Source organism: Arvicanthis niloticus, chromosome 10 (assembly GCF_011762505.2).
Source record: "Arvicanthis niloticus isolate mArvNil1 chromosome 10, mArvNil1.pat.X, whole genome shotgun sequence".
Classification (NCBI taxonomy): domain Eukaryota; kingdom Metazoa; phylum Chordata; class Mammalia; order Rodentia; family Muridae; genus Arvicanthis; species Arvicanthis niloticus.
This window is the reverse complement of record NC_047667.1, coordinates 23,927,380-23,941,786: the sequence shown is the minus strand read 5'-3', so window position 1 is coordinate 23,941,786 and position 14,407 is coordinate 23,927,380. Positions and strand designations below refer to the sequence as shown.

Here is a 14,407-nt window from a genome sequence, read left to right as displayed (position 1 = left end):
GAGTTCTTTTTATTTAATTTAAAATATAGTTTCTCAGGGTCAGAGCTGCAGCTCAGTTGGCACAGTTCTTGCCCAGTATGCATGAAACCATGGGTTTCATCCCAGCACTGAATAAACCTCATGTGGATGCTCTCTTATAATCTCAACACTCGGGAAATGTAGGCAGGAGGATAAGAAGCAAATAGTCATCGTCAGATACATAGTGAGATAGAGGCCAACCTCAGCTACATGAGACCCTGTGGTGATGGTGATGATGAAGAGGAGAAAGAGGAGGAGGGGGTGGGGGAAGAGGAGGGGAAGGAGAAGTAGGAGGAGGAAGAGGAGGAGGATAGCATAGTTTATTTACTCTGCTTCTGTTCATTGCCTTTTAAGGAAGAAAATCTGAACTGTGTCTGTGTTTGCTATTCTCATCTAGTCCTATGCCTCCTTAACCTCATCGATCTCAGTCTCTGGGGTTGGTTAGTAAAGGTTAAAGTCTAGGGGTGGATATGTAATCACTTGACATTTAAGAAATTCTGCTTGTATATACTGTAACTGTGAGTAACTTTGCCTTTTACACACAAGAATCCTTGGAAGGGTTTTTTTGTAGAAAACTGTTAATTGCTATCACCAACTTGATAGTTATAGTTTGACTCTTTTAGTCAGGAGTGGACTGTGGATCTCTGGGGTGTGTGTGTGTGTGTGTGTGTGTGTGTGTGTGTGTTTTGCTTTGTTAACTTTTAACCTACTAAAATTATATAGGAGAAGAAACTGTGGGGGTTATAAAGAGGACATCAAACATCTGTTAAGCTTCAACCCTGATTACTTGAGATGATCGTTAATAGAAGTAAATATTTAGAAAGAAAACCCAGAATCGTTATTTTTCAGCCACATTAAGGATTCTGAAAGCAGGGCTTGGGGGTAAGCAAAAAGGCCAGGGGAAGCCTATGCAGATGACTATGGGGTACTCTGGTGGTTTGAGTAGGTATGGCCTTCACAGACTTGTGTGTTTGAATGCCTGGCCATACAGAGCAGCACTATTAGGAGATGTGGCCTTGTTGCAGTAGGTGTGGCCATGTTGGAGGAAGAGTGTCACTAGGAAGTGGGCTTTGAGCTCAAACCAGGCCTAGTGGCTCAAAGTCTTTTCCTGCTCCCTTCTGATCAAGATGTAGAATTCTCAACTCCTTTTCCAGCACCGTGTCTGCCTGCATCTTGCCATGCTTCGTGCCATGATGGTAATGGACTAAACCTCTGAAATGTAAGCCAGCCCCAATTAAATGTTTTCCTTTATAAGAGTCGCCTTGGTCATGGTGTTTCTTCACAGCAATAAAACTCTAAGACAGGTACTAAGTGGACTACTGAGCACAGCACTATTTAAGGGGTAGGCAGGTGAAAGATATAAAAGAGAAAAAAGGTCAGAGGATGGAAGATGCTACAGGGTTGTGGGGGTGGGGGATAGTGTTTCACCAGGCATAAGAGTAAAAACTTCAAGGACTATATTTGACAGAAACTTAATTTGAGATTGCTCAAGCCATCCTGGCCTGGCTTCAGTCTTGGAAGCTGGAACTTTATGAACAGAGCTCTGCATGCACACGTGCACACACGCACGCACACACACATACACACAACAAAAGAAGAAAGACCTTTTATATCCCAATGCCCTGTGTCTAGTTGACTTGGCTTGGGTCAAGTCCTTTCTCAGAGCCCGTTTCTGCAGCCAGAGATTAGATGAGACTGAGTGCAAGGCAATAAAGTGTGGTGGTTAGACTTGAACTCGGCTGGAATATGCAGCTCATTGAAGATGGCTAGGTTCATGCCTAACATGAGTAAGGCCCTTAGCACTGAAGGAAAACAGAACAAATAAGCAAAAACCCAGGCAAAGCATCCTCGGGCAGTAGATAACCTTGGTTACTATAGTAGCAGGACTGAGAGTGGTAGTGATGAAGTTGGTCAGCACGATAAAGAAATAGCAGCAATCCCAGCTGCTACACATAGAAGTTGGCTGAAGAGATGGACAGCTACATAGAGAAGGTTCCCCACAGGAGACAGAGATTCTGTTACTGAGAGGAAAGGAAATAAAGTCGTAGTCAGCCTACAGCCCCCAGCATTCCTGTGGGATCCAGTCTAGAAGTTGAAGATCTGAAAGGTATCCACAGAGTTGTTGGTTGGGAGAAGTCGTCAGTGTGAGAGCAGTGGAGTGGAGAACGCTACAGAATGCTGTGTGTGTTTGTGACTCACATGACTTTGATGGGTCTTCTGGTGTTCATAGCTTTGTGTTAGCAGACAGCTTTGTGGGCAGACCTCCAGTAAATTGCTGGGGGTCTTGGGCTGGGGAGCTTGCTCAGTGGCTGAGGTCCTTGCATCAGAACTTGAGTTCAAATCCCCAGAACCCACATAAAGTTGACTGTGGTAGCATACATCAGTAATCCCAGCATGCCTCCGATGCTGGATGCTAGAAGCTCTGGCTCCAGTTAGCCTGGCACATGCAGCAGTGAGTAACAAAGAAGCCCTGTCTTAAACAGGGTGGAAGGTGAAGGCTGACGCCCAAAGTTGTCCTTCACATGGGCACTCTGGCTTGCGCACTCCCTAGTATATGCACGGGCACACACACACACACACACACACACACACACACACACACACACACACACCTACCCCTCACCCTTACTGAGGCTGGAAGAGTTTGAGGGATCTGATGATCATGTCACTTGGCTCCTTGTGCTAACTGACTGGTTCCGTGCTATGCTCCCAGTTTGCCTCCATTAACAGTCCTCAGCCATGTGTCTGTGTTCCTTTCTTGTTGAGAACAGATGACAGATCCACATTCTTCCTCCTCCTGTGAAGACATTCTGAAGGAATGAACAGCATACATGCTTGGACCTCCAAGGAGCATTTGCCACATTAGGCTAACAGTGGTGACGTGTATTTGCTGGATTAGCAAGTGAGGTGACATGGTCAGGCCTAGTCAAGTTCTCCTCAATAATATTCCTTAGCCAGACCCTTCCTGTCAGTTCTGTTCCTCTAGTTCTGTTCCCTGACTACTCCAACTTCCTAAAGAAAAGCATTTGAAGACTTACTACAGGAGCCTTACCCTCACAGACTCTCCCTGCCCCACTTAAATCAGCACTCTAGAAATGTTTCACAGACACATTGTATAGCAGATGGTTGTAATGGAGTCAGTCAGTGGAGTTTGAACTCTCTCCTGTGAGAAAGCCTGCATCATAATGTAGCTTTCTCTGTGAACCAGCCACTCCCTGCTGTGTTTTTAGCTCCTTAAAGACCTTTTCTTGTAGTTCTGAATTTTTCATTATTACTTCCTGAAACTATTGTGAGGCAGTTTGGGACCTTGACCCTCTCTGCAGCCTCCAGCTGAACTTCAAGGAGCAAATTTGACTTATATTGTGGCGGTCACTAGAAAATCATTTCTGGGGGTTAGGAGTGGTTGCACATTTTAATCCTAGCACTCAGGTAGCAGAGGCAGGCTGATCTCTGTGAGTTCAAGACCAACCTGGTCTACATAGCAAGTTCCAGGACAGCTAGGACCACATAGAGAGACACTGACTCAGAAAAAGAAATAGAAAAGGAAGTTATTTCCAAATTGCTAATGAACATATGAGAGAGTACATGACCTCACTTTAAAAAAAAGCAAAAATTAGAATTATGAGGAAGTGGGTTCTTTTAAAATTAATTACAGCAGACAAGACTGGAGGGTTAGGGTGTGAAAGTGGGGAACTTGGCCTTCTCTGCTTCTTGTTTTAGGAATGCAAACTAATATCTTTTATGAAGTAATTGCCAAACTATCAGAAGCCTGAAATTGATTCAGAATTTCTATTCATGGATATGTGTTTTAGGAAGTAGTCAAACAGGCATAGCTATACAGAGGTATAATGTTTTATACATAAAACATTCCACCTCAAGGTTTATTGGATATACTTATCTCTAAATACTTGATCATGCCACAAAACGTTTTACTTACTTTGTAGAAGAGTCTTAAGCTCTATTGAATAAAAGAGTTCATCCATTTGGCTTTTTATGATGGAAGAAAAATTGGAAATAACCTAAATGCCCAGCCTTTGGCAGTAGTTGAGAAAGCAGTGACTCACTGCTGCGTGAGAGGCCATGACTCAGCTTGTTTTACAGCTCGCCATTTAGGGCTCTTTCCGTGGACGAGAACTCAGTATAAAATAGCCATTAAAACTGAGTTATAGCCGGGCATTGGTGGCGAACACCTTTAATCCCAGCACTTGGGAGGCAGAAGCAGGCGGATTTCTGAGTTCGAGGCCAGCCTGGTCTACAGAGTGAGTTCCAGGACAGCCAGGGCTACACAGAGAAACCCTGTCTCGAAAAACAAAAACAAAAAAAAAAACAAAACAAAAAAACAAAAACAAAAAAAAAAAAAAACTGAGTTACAGACTATGGTACATACCTTTAATCCTTCCTCACAGGAAGCAAAGGCAAGCAAGCTCAAGGCTAGCCTGCTCTACATAGCAAGTTCCAGAGTCACCTTGTGTAATTCATGTAATTGTCCCCAAAACAAAACAACAACCAAAAACTGAGTTACAAACATTATGTAAGCAGGGTAAAACGTGTGATAAAGTATTACTGAGTGAACTAGATCCAAAGTCAGATATAGTGGTTGTGTCTATATATCTATCCCAGGCCGCCTTGAGGTTTTTATCCGCCTTCCTCTGCCCCCCCCCCCCCCCCCCCCCGAGAGCTGGAATTAACAGTCATGTGCCATTACACTTCCTATGACTGACTTTGATTGTATGGTCTGTCTTTTCTGAATGTTTCTCAATCCCTTGTTACTGTTGTCTTCATAAATTCTTTGGTCCTCAACACCCAGGAAAATAACAACCTCTGCCTCAGCAGCCTCCTTATGACTTGAATGAGAATTGTCTGGTTTTTGCTTGTATGTGTGTTCATGTGTGAGGGTGCACAGGCATGCACCTGTACATGCATCCACATGTGTGCAGCACTCAAAGAACAACATTGGGTGTCATTCCTTCAGTGTTTCTCACCTTTAGTTTGAGACAGGATCTCATTGGCCTGAAACTTCAGCAGTGAGCTGGGCTAGCTGGTCAGTGACAGGCTCTCTGTCTACTGTTGCCCGCCATCTTACCATCTCTGCGATTACAGGCACGTACCCCAGGACCAGGCTTTTTATGTGGGTTCTAGGGATCTAGACTCAGGTCCTCATGCTTTGCAAGGCAAATACTTTCCTGACTAAGCTGTTTCCTGAGCTCTCAATTGAGAATTTTGTTGGATATGTTTATGTCTTTCTTCTAACTGGCTGTTTACTGCAGCAGTGGGGTGGAAATATGGGAGAGTGAGCTCCCTCCCTTTGTGCCATGTGTGCCCGTACCATGTAGCATGGCAGATGCAAGTTGCTGTTTTAATGTATCTTTAAAGGGCTTTGAAGGTTGCATGAGATGTGACTAGCTACATACTTCATGCACTATTTTTTAATTTCTAATCCACTCTTTTTTCTTTTCAGAACTCCCCCTTTACCCTACTGTTCTTTGCTGTCTTTTCTATGTCTCTGTTCACATAACTGCATATGCAGGGTCAAGTTTACTCTGTCCTGTAGCTTCGCTGCATGCTTCTCAGTCAGTACCCTGTTTGGGGTTTATTATATTTCTGTTGTCTTCACAGTTATCAGTGATAGGCCTTCTGTTGAAAAGACATATTACCTTGGTTCTAGCTAAACTTATGAGTGGGATTTTTGCTTTGGTCTTGAGTTTATTTGCTTCTTCTCTTTAACTTATATTAAGGGATGGCTCAGCAGTCACTGGCTACTCTTATAGAGGACCCAGGTTTAGTTCCCAATACCCATAGCAGCTTACAGCTATCTGTAAGTCCAATTCCAGAGGTTCTTATGTCTTCTTCTGGCTTATGGGGATACTAGAAACATGTGGTATACAGATATACATGCAAGCAAAACACCCATACACATAAAAATAAATAAATATATTTTTTATAAATAAAAAAACCTTTAACTTTTATTAGTGGCTTCTAGTTTTTTTTTTCTTTTTTTAAATAAATATTTTTTAAAAAGAAGACCCTAGACTATGTGTGTGCCTAGGTACAACTTTACCCAGCTTCCCACATTGTTCCTTTGCAGAATGGTACCCAAAATGCCAAGTATCTGGTGATTCTGACTTCCATTTGACATGAAGATTGGTTTCAGGAATATTTGGGGTTTTTTTTGGGGAGGAGGGGGAGTCTGGAAAAGTATTGATTTAACAGACTAAAGAGTGGAGGTGTGCGCCTGTTTTTGAAGTCCCAGATGGTGGCGTTACAGAAGAGTCAGTTCAGGGCTCTTTAAGAGCGCTTCTGGCCTAGTCCTACTTTGCACATGGAAACCTGGGGCCCTTCAAACCTGGGGAGTGGCTTAGCCTAAGTTGTGTAATGTCGTCATGGTAGAAAATAAACTAGTGCCAAGTGCCCTGAGTCCCAGCACAGCATTCTTTCCACTGTGCTGATGGCTGGCTTCCAGCTGCAGGGCTGCAGACTGCAGATTGGTGCTTATGACAAGACCCGGCTGACGGTGATGGTTCTTCATGGCTGAGGAAAGCACCGTCTGCTCTGGTTGGTCCGATCCCATTTACTGGAGACAGTGGCAGGGTGTGCACATGAGGGTTACACTGCAGTCTGCTGCTGCCCCACGTTTCTTACCTTTTTAAAAATTAGCTTTCTACTACTTTTGAATATTTTAAATAAATGTGGGATCTATTCAAGGCAAACTTTATCAAACCTTCAAGGAATAAGACTTAAAGAAACTATTTCAGGGACTAAAAAGAAGAAAACTAGAATTAACGTCAGCTTGTCTTTATTCCTGCTTATTTAGAAACAGTAAAAAGAGGCAAGGAACAAAAGCTGAGTACTTTCCGACATCCGACATGCCTAGGTGATATGTTTCATGGGACGGAACCAAGGACTTTGTGGTCACCTTACTGTATGCTTAACAACAAATCTCCACTGCTCTTTGACTTTGATTCCATTTGCAGTGGTGGACTTTGGGTACCTTTTATGACTGTATGTATGTATGTATGTATATATGTGTATATGTGTGTGTTTGTGTATATACACACAATACATACACATCTGTGATGTGAAAAAGATGTTTGCTCTTTATTCATTAATATATGGCTCTAACTAAATGTACAGAGATTGACTCATGATTTTAACCCCAGGAACACAATGTTACCATCACCCCAGTGACTTCCCAGACAATAACATGGCATGCTGCACCATGCAGGCTTCTTAGAAGCGAGCCTGGTTCACTCAGAGATTAGCTTCAGCCTGATCTTTGTACTCAGAGGACAGCGTGTGCATCACAGTTCGGGCATCATGAAGCTGGTATCTTTCCTGTGTTGCATACTGAGCAGCAGCCTTCATTACTCTAATTAATTTGATTTCCACAATGGTCCTGTTTTGCACAAACATTGCTATGCCTCATGAACCTCTCAAGTGGTGTTTCTTAGAGAAATGCGTGTGTAGCTCTCACACTCTGCAAGTGTTTACCTCAGCATGATTGCATGTATATAGAATTACACTGGCGTTGCATTGTGGGAATGACAGAGTTGACAGGACCATTAACTTGTGTACTCTGGGAATTGCTTCCCCCTTCCCCCAAGGCTAACTAAAGGAGTGATGTTTCTCAACTATGATGTGGGGATGAAATGTAAGTTCTAAAGTACATACACAGACTATTCTTATTATGAACTACAACAATCTGACAGAAAATAGCACTGTGAAATAATTTTTTTTCAACCTTTCTTATGATGACTGGGGTTTGTGAGCCTTGCCTTGCCTTGCCTTGCCTTGCCTTGCCTTGCCTTGCCTTGCCTTGCCTTGCCTTTCCTTTCCTTTTCTCTTCTTTTTGTTTGGGTGAGCTCCCTGTATCTCAGGAATAGCAGGAAACATGATGGTACTGGTGCTGCTGCCGGTGCTGCTGGTGCCGCTGCCGCTGCTGGTGGTAGTTTCAGGGCGTCTGGCTGTGTGGCCCAGCTTTATACCCAAGGCTGCCTTCAGACAGGGTTCCTGCCTTGCCCTTCCCAGTATTAAGATTATGGATGTGTATTGTGTGGCTGGCAGGTAGAAACATCTGCCTCATCTTCAAAGGAACAGCCATGTTTTTAAAGCCCAAGCCAAAGCTTATATCCTGTGAGGAGAGCCTAGGGAAAGGTACACTGACGGTCAGTGGAAATAGGACAGACCAACAAAAGAAATGCTACAGCATTTAACTGACTCAGAAGAAATAGTTTGAGAATAAGAGAGGTTTGAGAACTGGAAGGTGGACCACACTGAGCATCGGCATCTTCATCTATCTTTGCTTTTGTTTGGAGGTCAAGGTGGGTCATTCTGTTCACTTGGATATATGTCTTCTCTTCTCTTCTCTTTTCCTTTCTCTCTCTCTCTCTCTCTCTCTCTCTCTCTCTCTCTCTCTCTCCCTTCCTTCTCCTTCCTTTCTTCTTTCCTTCCTTCTCTTCTCTCTTTCTTGGTGCTGGAAATTGAACCCAGGGCCTTGAGTGCCCTAGGTACACACGCTAACACTTAGCTTTAACTGTTTCAGAGTATGTGAACATGGAAATAAAGCCTGGCATCTAGACAACTGGCAAACTATGTATGTGTTACCAGTGTCTGAGAGAGTGTGTGTGCCACTTAACTGTATAGTGGGCGTGGGGTGTGTGCTAAAACATTACATTTGTTGATTATTCTTCCCACCACATGGAGTGTTTGGCCAAAGTTATAAGCTTTCAAGTCAGTTACAAAATGTAAAATTAAGTGAGGCTGATGATAATTTTGGAACTTGTGTATAAATAGGATTTATAATTTATTTTTCAATCATAGGTTGCGCTGCTTCTGCGACTATAACTCTAAGTTACAGGTTTTACCTTCCAGAAACTCACTGTTATCAAGTAGAGGAGCCTAAATTTTAGAATATTTTAGTTGGCAGAATACTTTGCCTGACATAGAGATTATAAATAGAGATTATAAATATAGCCTATTTGTCACAGATATCTTTGTCCTATAAATAGATTTATTTAAATGATTTGTATATTTTTTGCACAAGATGGTCAATAATATAGGGTCTTGTACACACTAAGCACTCTACCATTAAGTAACACACCAAGTTCATTTTTAAAACTGTTCCAATTTGTAGTTAACTATTGTGATGGTTTGAATGAGAATGGCTTCCATAGGCTCATATATTTGAATGCCTGGTCACCAGGGAGTGGAAATATGGCCTTGGAGGAAGTGTCGTTGGGGGTGGGCATTGAGGTTTCAGAAGCCCATTCAAGCCCTAATTTCTCCACTTCCCTCCCTCTCTCCCTACTTCCTTCTTTGTCTGTCAGTCAGAATGCAGCTCTCAGCTACTGCTCCAGTGCCAAGCATGCCTCCATGTTCTCCCCCATGGTGACAATGTACCAAACCTCTGAAAGCATAAGATAGCCCCCAATTAAATGTTGCAGGCAAACGCAGGCATCTCTCTGTGAGTTCAAGGCCAGTCTGGTCTACAGATGAAGTTTTAGGACAGCCAGGGCTACACAAAGAAACTCAGTCTTGAAAAACAAAACAAAGCAAAAGTGTTTTCTTTCATAAGACTTGCTTTGGTCATGGTGACTCTTCACAGAATAGAATAGACAAGTATCTTTCTCTTTGACTTTTTACAATGCCTTGAGGTATTGTATGTATATGGTAAGCTGGGTAGATTTAAAATGTATGGTTTCATAAATTTTGTGCTATGCATACCCAAAACTGCCTCTCTGGATATCTGTGGTTTTAACAAAAGTCTCAGATAAATGGTACACTTTAAAAATATTTTCTTTGTTCATATGTGTTTGCACCACACACATGCCTGAGCACTATCGGACACATGTAGAGGTCAAGAGACAGCTTTTGAGACCTGGTTCCCTCCTTCCACATGTAGGACCTGGGGATCCAACTCAGGCTGTTAATTTGCCAGTAAGTGTCTCTCCTCACCTGCCTTCGTGACCAGTCATGTATTTTTAAACTACTTAAATATTTTTGAACTCTTTAACTAATTTTATTTTTTTGAACTCTACTTTAAAAGAAAGTAACACTTTGTTAGCCATGTGGTGGTAGTACACAACTTTAATTCCAGCACTCAGGAGGCAAAGACATGGGGGATCTCTGAGTTCAAGACCAGCCTGGTCTACAGAGTGAGTTCCAGAATAGCCAGGGTTACACAGAGAAACCCTGTCTCAAAAAACAAAAACAACCCCCCAAAACCAAAACAACAAGAAAAAAACAACTCATTTTTGTTAGTTTTAGTTTTATTAAAAAGATCAAGTTCATTTTTAATCAGAGTGCCGTAAGCATTTTGGCAGGCTAATTCTTTATCAGGGTCTGTCTCTAGTACAGAGAACAAGCAAATTTCCAAGCTGACCTCCTTTGCCAATATGTCACCAGAGTCTGAGTCTGACTTCCTAGTCCTTGTGTTACCACTGAAAGAATTCATACTAAACAAAATTTAGATTTAGAATATGTCAGAGTAAAGTAGAACACACCCTGAAGTGTGAGAGAGTGGACAGTGACCAAAGAGACTGTTGCAGAGCAGAGCACGAGTAGGGATGGAAGCAGACAGCAACAAAAGGAGCCGCTGCCCTGAAGTACATTTAGGGCAGGTTCTAGACCATTCGTAAGCCGTGCTTCCTGAGGGACTTTGTCCTGTTCCTTGATTGACAGGTCTCTTTGGTTTGATTCTTACAGAAAGGCCAATGGTATGTCTTTGCTCTTTATTCAGAACACCTCTTGCTAGCCAGTAATTTTGTAAGGTTTATGGCCCCTGGAGCCAGGTTTAAATAGTTATCTATTCAAGGTCACCATCAGCTCATTTGAGACTGGCTTGGGCTATATAAGACCCTGTCTCAAAAGAACTTTTAAAGTTGTTTTCTTAAAACTCTCCAGGCCGTTCATGTCTTATCCCAGGACCAGAGAAGACTCTCAAGTCTTGTTCCTCTGACCACAATTAGTAACTATAGACTGCTGTAGTTAACGTTGTCGCTTTGCAGGCTGTCTGATTATGAGGGTATGGCCCAGTCCCCAGATCTCCCACGCTGATAATAACCCACCATTACAAAGACATGTGAGAGTGGAATTAAGCTTAGCTTTGGTCACATGAAAAACAAGTAGCTTTCCACCAATGCTTGCCTTTCTAAGCTGTTCCTAAATGTAAATTTAGCTACAAAACATGAAACTCAGGATGGGGAGATACCTTAATCCATAAAATTCTTGCTGGGCAAGCATATGGAATTGAATTTGGATTTCTAGCGCCCATGTTAAGGAGTAGCCATGCCAGGTGCAGTGGTATACTTGTGTAATCCAAGAGCTGCTGAGTGGACAGAAACAGGAGGGTCTCTGGGGCTCACTGGCCAGCAGGGCTACGAGACCCTCCCCCCAGTGGACTAATTCCAAGGCAAGTCTGCAGAGTGATATTTCTTAAAGGACTTTTCTTTATAATACCTTACCCTCAATACATTCTTGAGATTTAAACTTTCACAATAATACTAAAACATGATTTTTTTTAACTACATGACTGCAAAATTGGTAATGTTTTGTAGACTAATAAAAGTTATTTTAGGATTAAGGAGGTGGTTCGGTGGTTAAAGGACTTGCCACAAAACCAGAAGAACATTAAGACCAAAGTTTGTCTTCCTAGAGCCCATGCTGGTTGGGCATGGTGGCCTGCCTGTAATTCCAGCACTTAGAAGATGAAGACAAAAGATCCCTGGAAAGCTAGTTGACCAGACTGGCCGTATCGTATAGGTCTGGGTTTAGTTAAGAGACTTTGACTCCATGAACAAAGTGGAAAGTGATCAAGGAAGAATCTAACATCAGCCTTGGGTCCACCACATGTACACACTTCTATACAAACCCTCACACACATGTGAACATGAGAGTCCACCAAATTCACACACACCTATACACACGTAACACACACACTTGTGAACATGAGGGTCCACCACATCCACACACATCTGTACACACACACATATACACACTTGTGAACACGCGGTTCGCCACATCTATACATATCTATACACACCTACATACACACACATGTGAACACAAATATGTGTACATACATGCATGAAGGTAAAGATTTGTAAGTTCCATCTGGACAATTTGTAGGTCCTGTTTACTGTTTTTTTCTCTGTTGCTACTTTGTACTTTAAAAAGACACTGCCTTCTCCCCTCATAGCAAACAGCCCAACAGAATGTGCACAAGGTCTTTAGTGGATGTGTTTCTGGTCCTAATTTTTTTTAAACTTTTATTGCCTTTTCAAAAAGAATCAAAGGCCCTTTTTGAACTGAAAGCATTGCCTGGCTTCTGCACAACACTTCCATACATGCATAATGAAGGCCAACCCCTCTTCCACCCTAGAATGGCTCATTTTAAAGGTTTGTTGTGATCAAATTCTTAATGTGGTCTCCTCACTCCGGAGTCATTATTAACTGTGCTATCATCAGTAATCTTTCCTACCTCTGCCAAAGAGCAGGATCTTCACGGCACATAAACCAAAGGCAAGCATCAAAATGGGAAAACAGACCGCTGGAGAGATGGTTCTGTGATGAAGAGCATTGGCTGCTCTTGCAGAGGACTGACGTTCTGTTCCCAGCACCCATGTGGTAGCTCACAACTATGTGTAACTCCAGTTCCAGGGAACTCAACACTGTCTTCTGACGTCCGTGTGTGCCAGGCACATGTGTGGCACATGGACATACATGTAAGCAAAATACTCATAACAAAAATAAATCTCTCAAACCGGAAAACAGAGAGGGAGAGCCTTTCCCTTCAGAACAATTCATTCTCCCTCATCCCCCAAACACTAGCCGCAGCTTCTCTAGATTCCTAGCCATAAAATACTAGGATAAATGCACAGGCCAGTGAGTGCAGCTCTTACAGACACTGATGAGCTTCTGATCTGGCTCAGTACCATCACAAGCATTTTAAAAACAACTCACCTGGGAAGTCATTCAGTGTTTGAGTACTTACAAAGCATATACAGGGCCCTGGGTTCAAGTCCAGCACTTAAACCAAACCATACAACTACAAAAAAACATATTATTTGCTAAGTATGAAGTCAGAAATGAGTTTATGAAAATGTATAGAAGGGTCTGGAGAGGTGGCTCAGCATTTAAAAGTACGATAGGGCCCAAGTTCAATTCCTAGCCTCTTGAAAATCCAGCTGCAGAGAATCTGATGCTCTTTTCTGGCCTCTATGGGAACCAAGTACACATAGCCCACACAGACACATTAGATAGATAGATAGATAGATAGATAGATAGATAGATAGATAGATAGATAGATAGATAGATAGAAAGAATGTATATGTATATATATATATACACATATATTGTATGTGTATATATGTATATATACATATTGTATGTACACATAAGTGTATATATATAATATATTATATAGAATATATTATTATATTTATATATTATATTATATAATTATATATAATATTATATATAATATAATATATACACACATATGTGTACATACAATATGTATATATACACATATATGTGAGATATATATATATGACTAGAAGTTGGGTTTTTTTAAGCAGTTAGGAGACTCTTTTTGTACTTATATAAATCTTAAGATTTCCTGTGACTTCTTTGAAGATAGTAATCATATTATAAAGAACTTTATACTCCTACTAGAACTTTGCACAGAATAGGTACTTTAATAGTTGTTAGGTGGATTAATGAAGGAAAGGTGTCTGTTGACAATGAAAAATAAAAATCTATTCACTGACCCTTATATTCATAAACAGGCCCCAGAATGATTGTTCTGCATTTGAGTCTTACCCAAAGAAAGAGTAAACTATCCAAACTATAATTCTTGACTGGTAATATTTGACTCCTCACCACCTCCTTAAATCTGAGTTAAAATGTACATATTCTAGCAACTCAGTTTATTACAAACTAAGCTACTTAAAAGTTGATTTGCAGGAAACAGCCAAGAAATTCTTGAAAGATGAGGTAATGTCTAGTGAACTCTTGGGGTTCCCCTTTGGGCCTTGAAGACCTTTCACAGACCTTGAAGCTGTGCTTACCTTTACTAAGGGACTTTTCCATAGTTTTGCTGTATCAGATAAATTTTGTCACTGGATCAAAAATAGAATAATAAAGGTCATACTGAGAGAGAGAGAGAGAGAGAGAGAGAGAGAGAGAGAGAGAGAGAGAGAGAGGTCAGTTCTCACCTCCACCTTTTTTGGGGGCAAGGTATGTTCTTGTTTTGCTACAGTATAATGTGTGATGTGGCTGCTGAGCTTCCTGACAGTTCTCCTGTCTCTACCAGGTCCCGCTCTGCAGTGATATTGCTAGGATTACAAATGGCACCACCATATCTGGCTTTTAGGGTTGAGTTCAGGTCTTC

General features: G+C 41.7%; 1 protein-coding gene across 8 annotated transcripts in view; it reads left to right on the top strand.

Annotated features, from left to right (window-relative positions):
- Nucleotides 1-14,407, top strand: part of Ppp1r12b (protein phosphatase 1 regulatory subunit 12B) — a 203,273-nt gene that overhangs the window by 135,444 nt on the left and 53,422 nt on the right. The gene's annotated exons all lie outside the window — the stretch shown is intronic.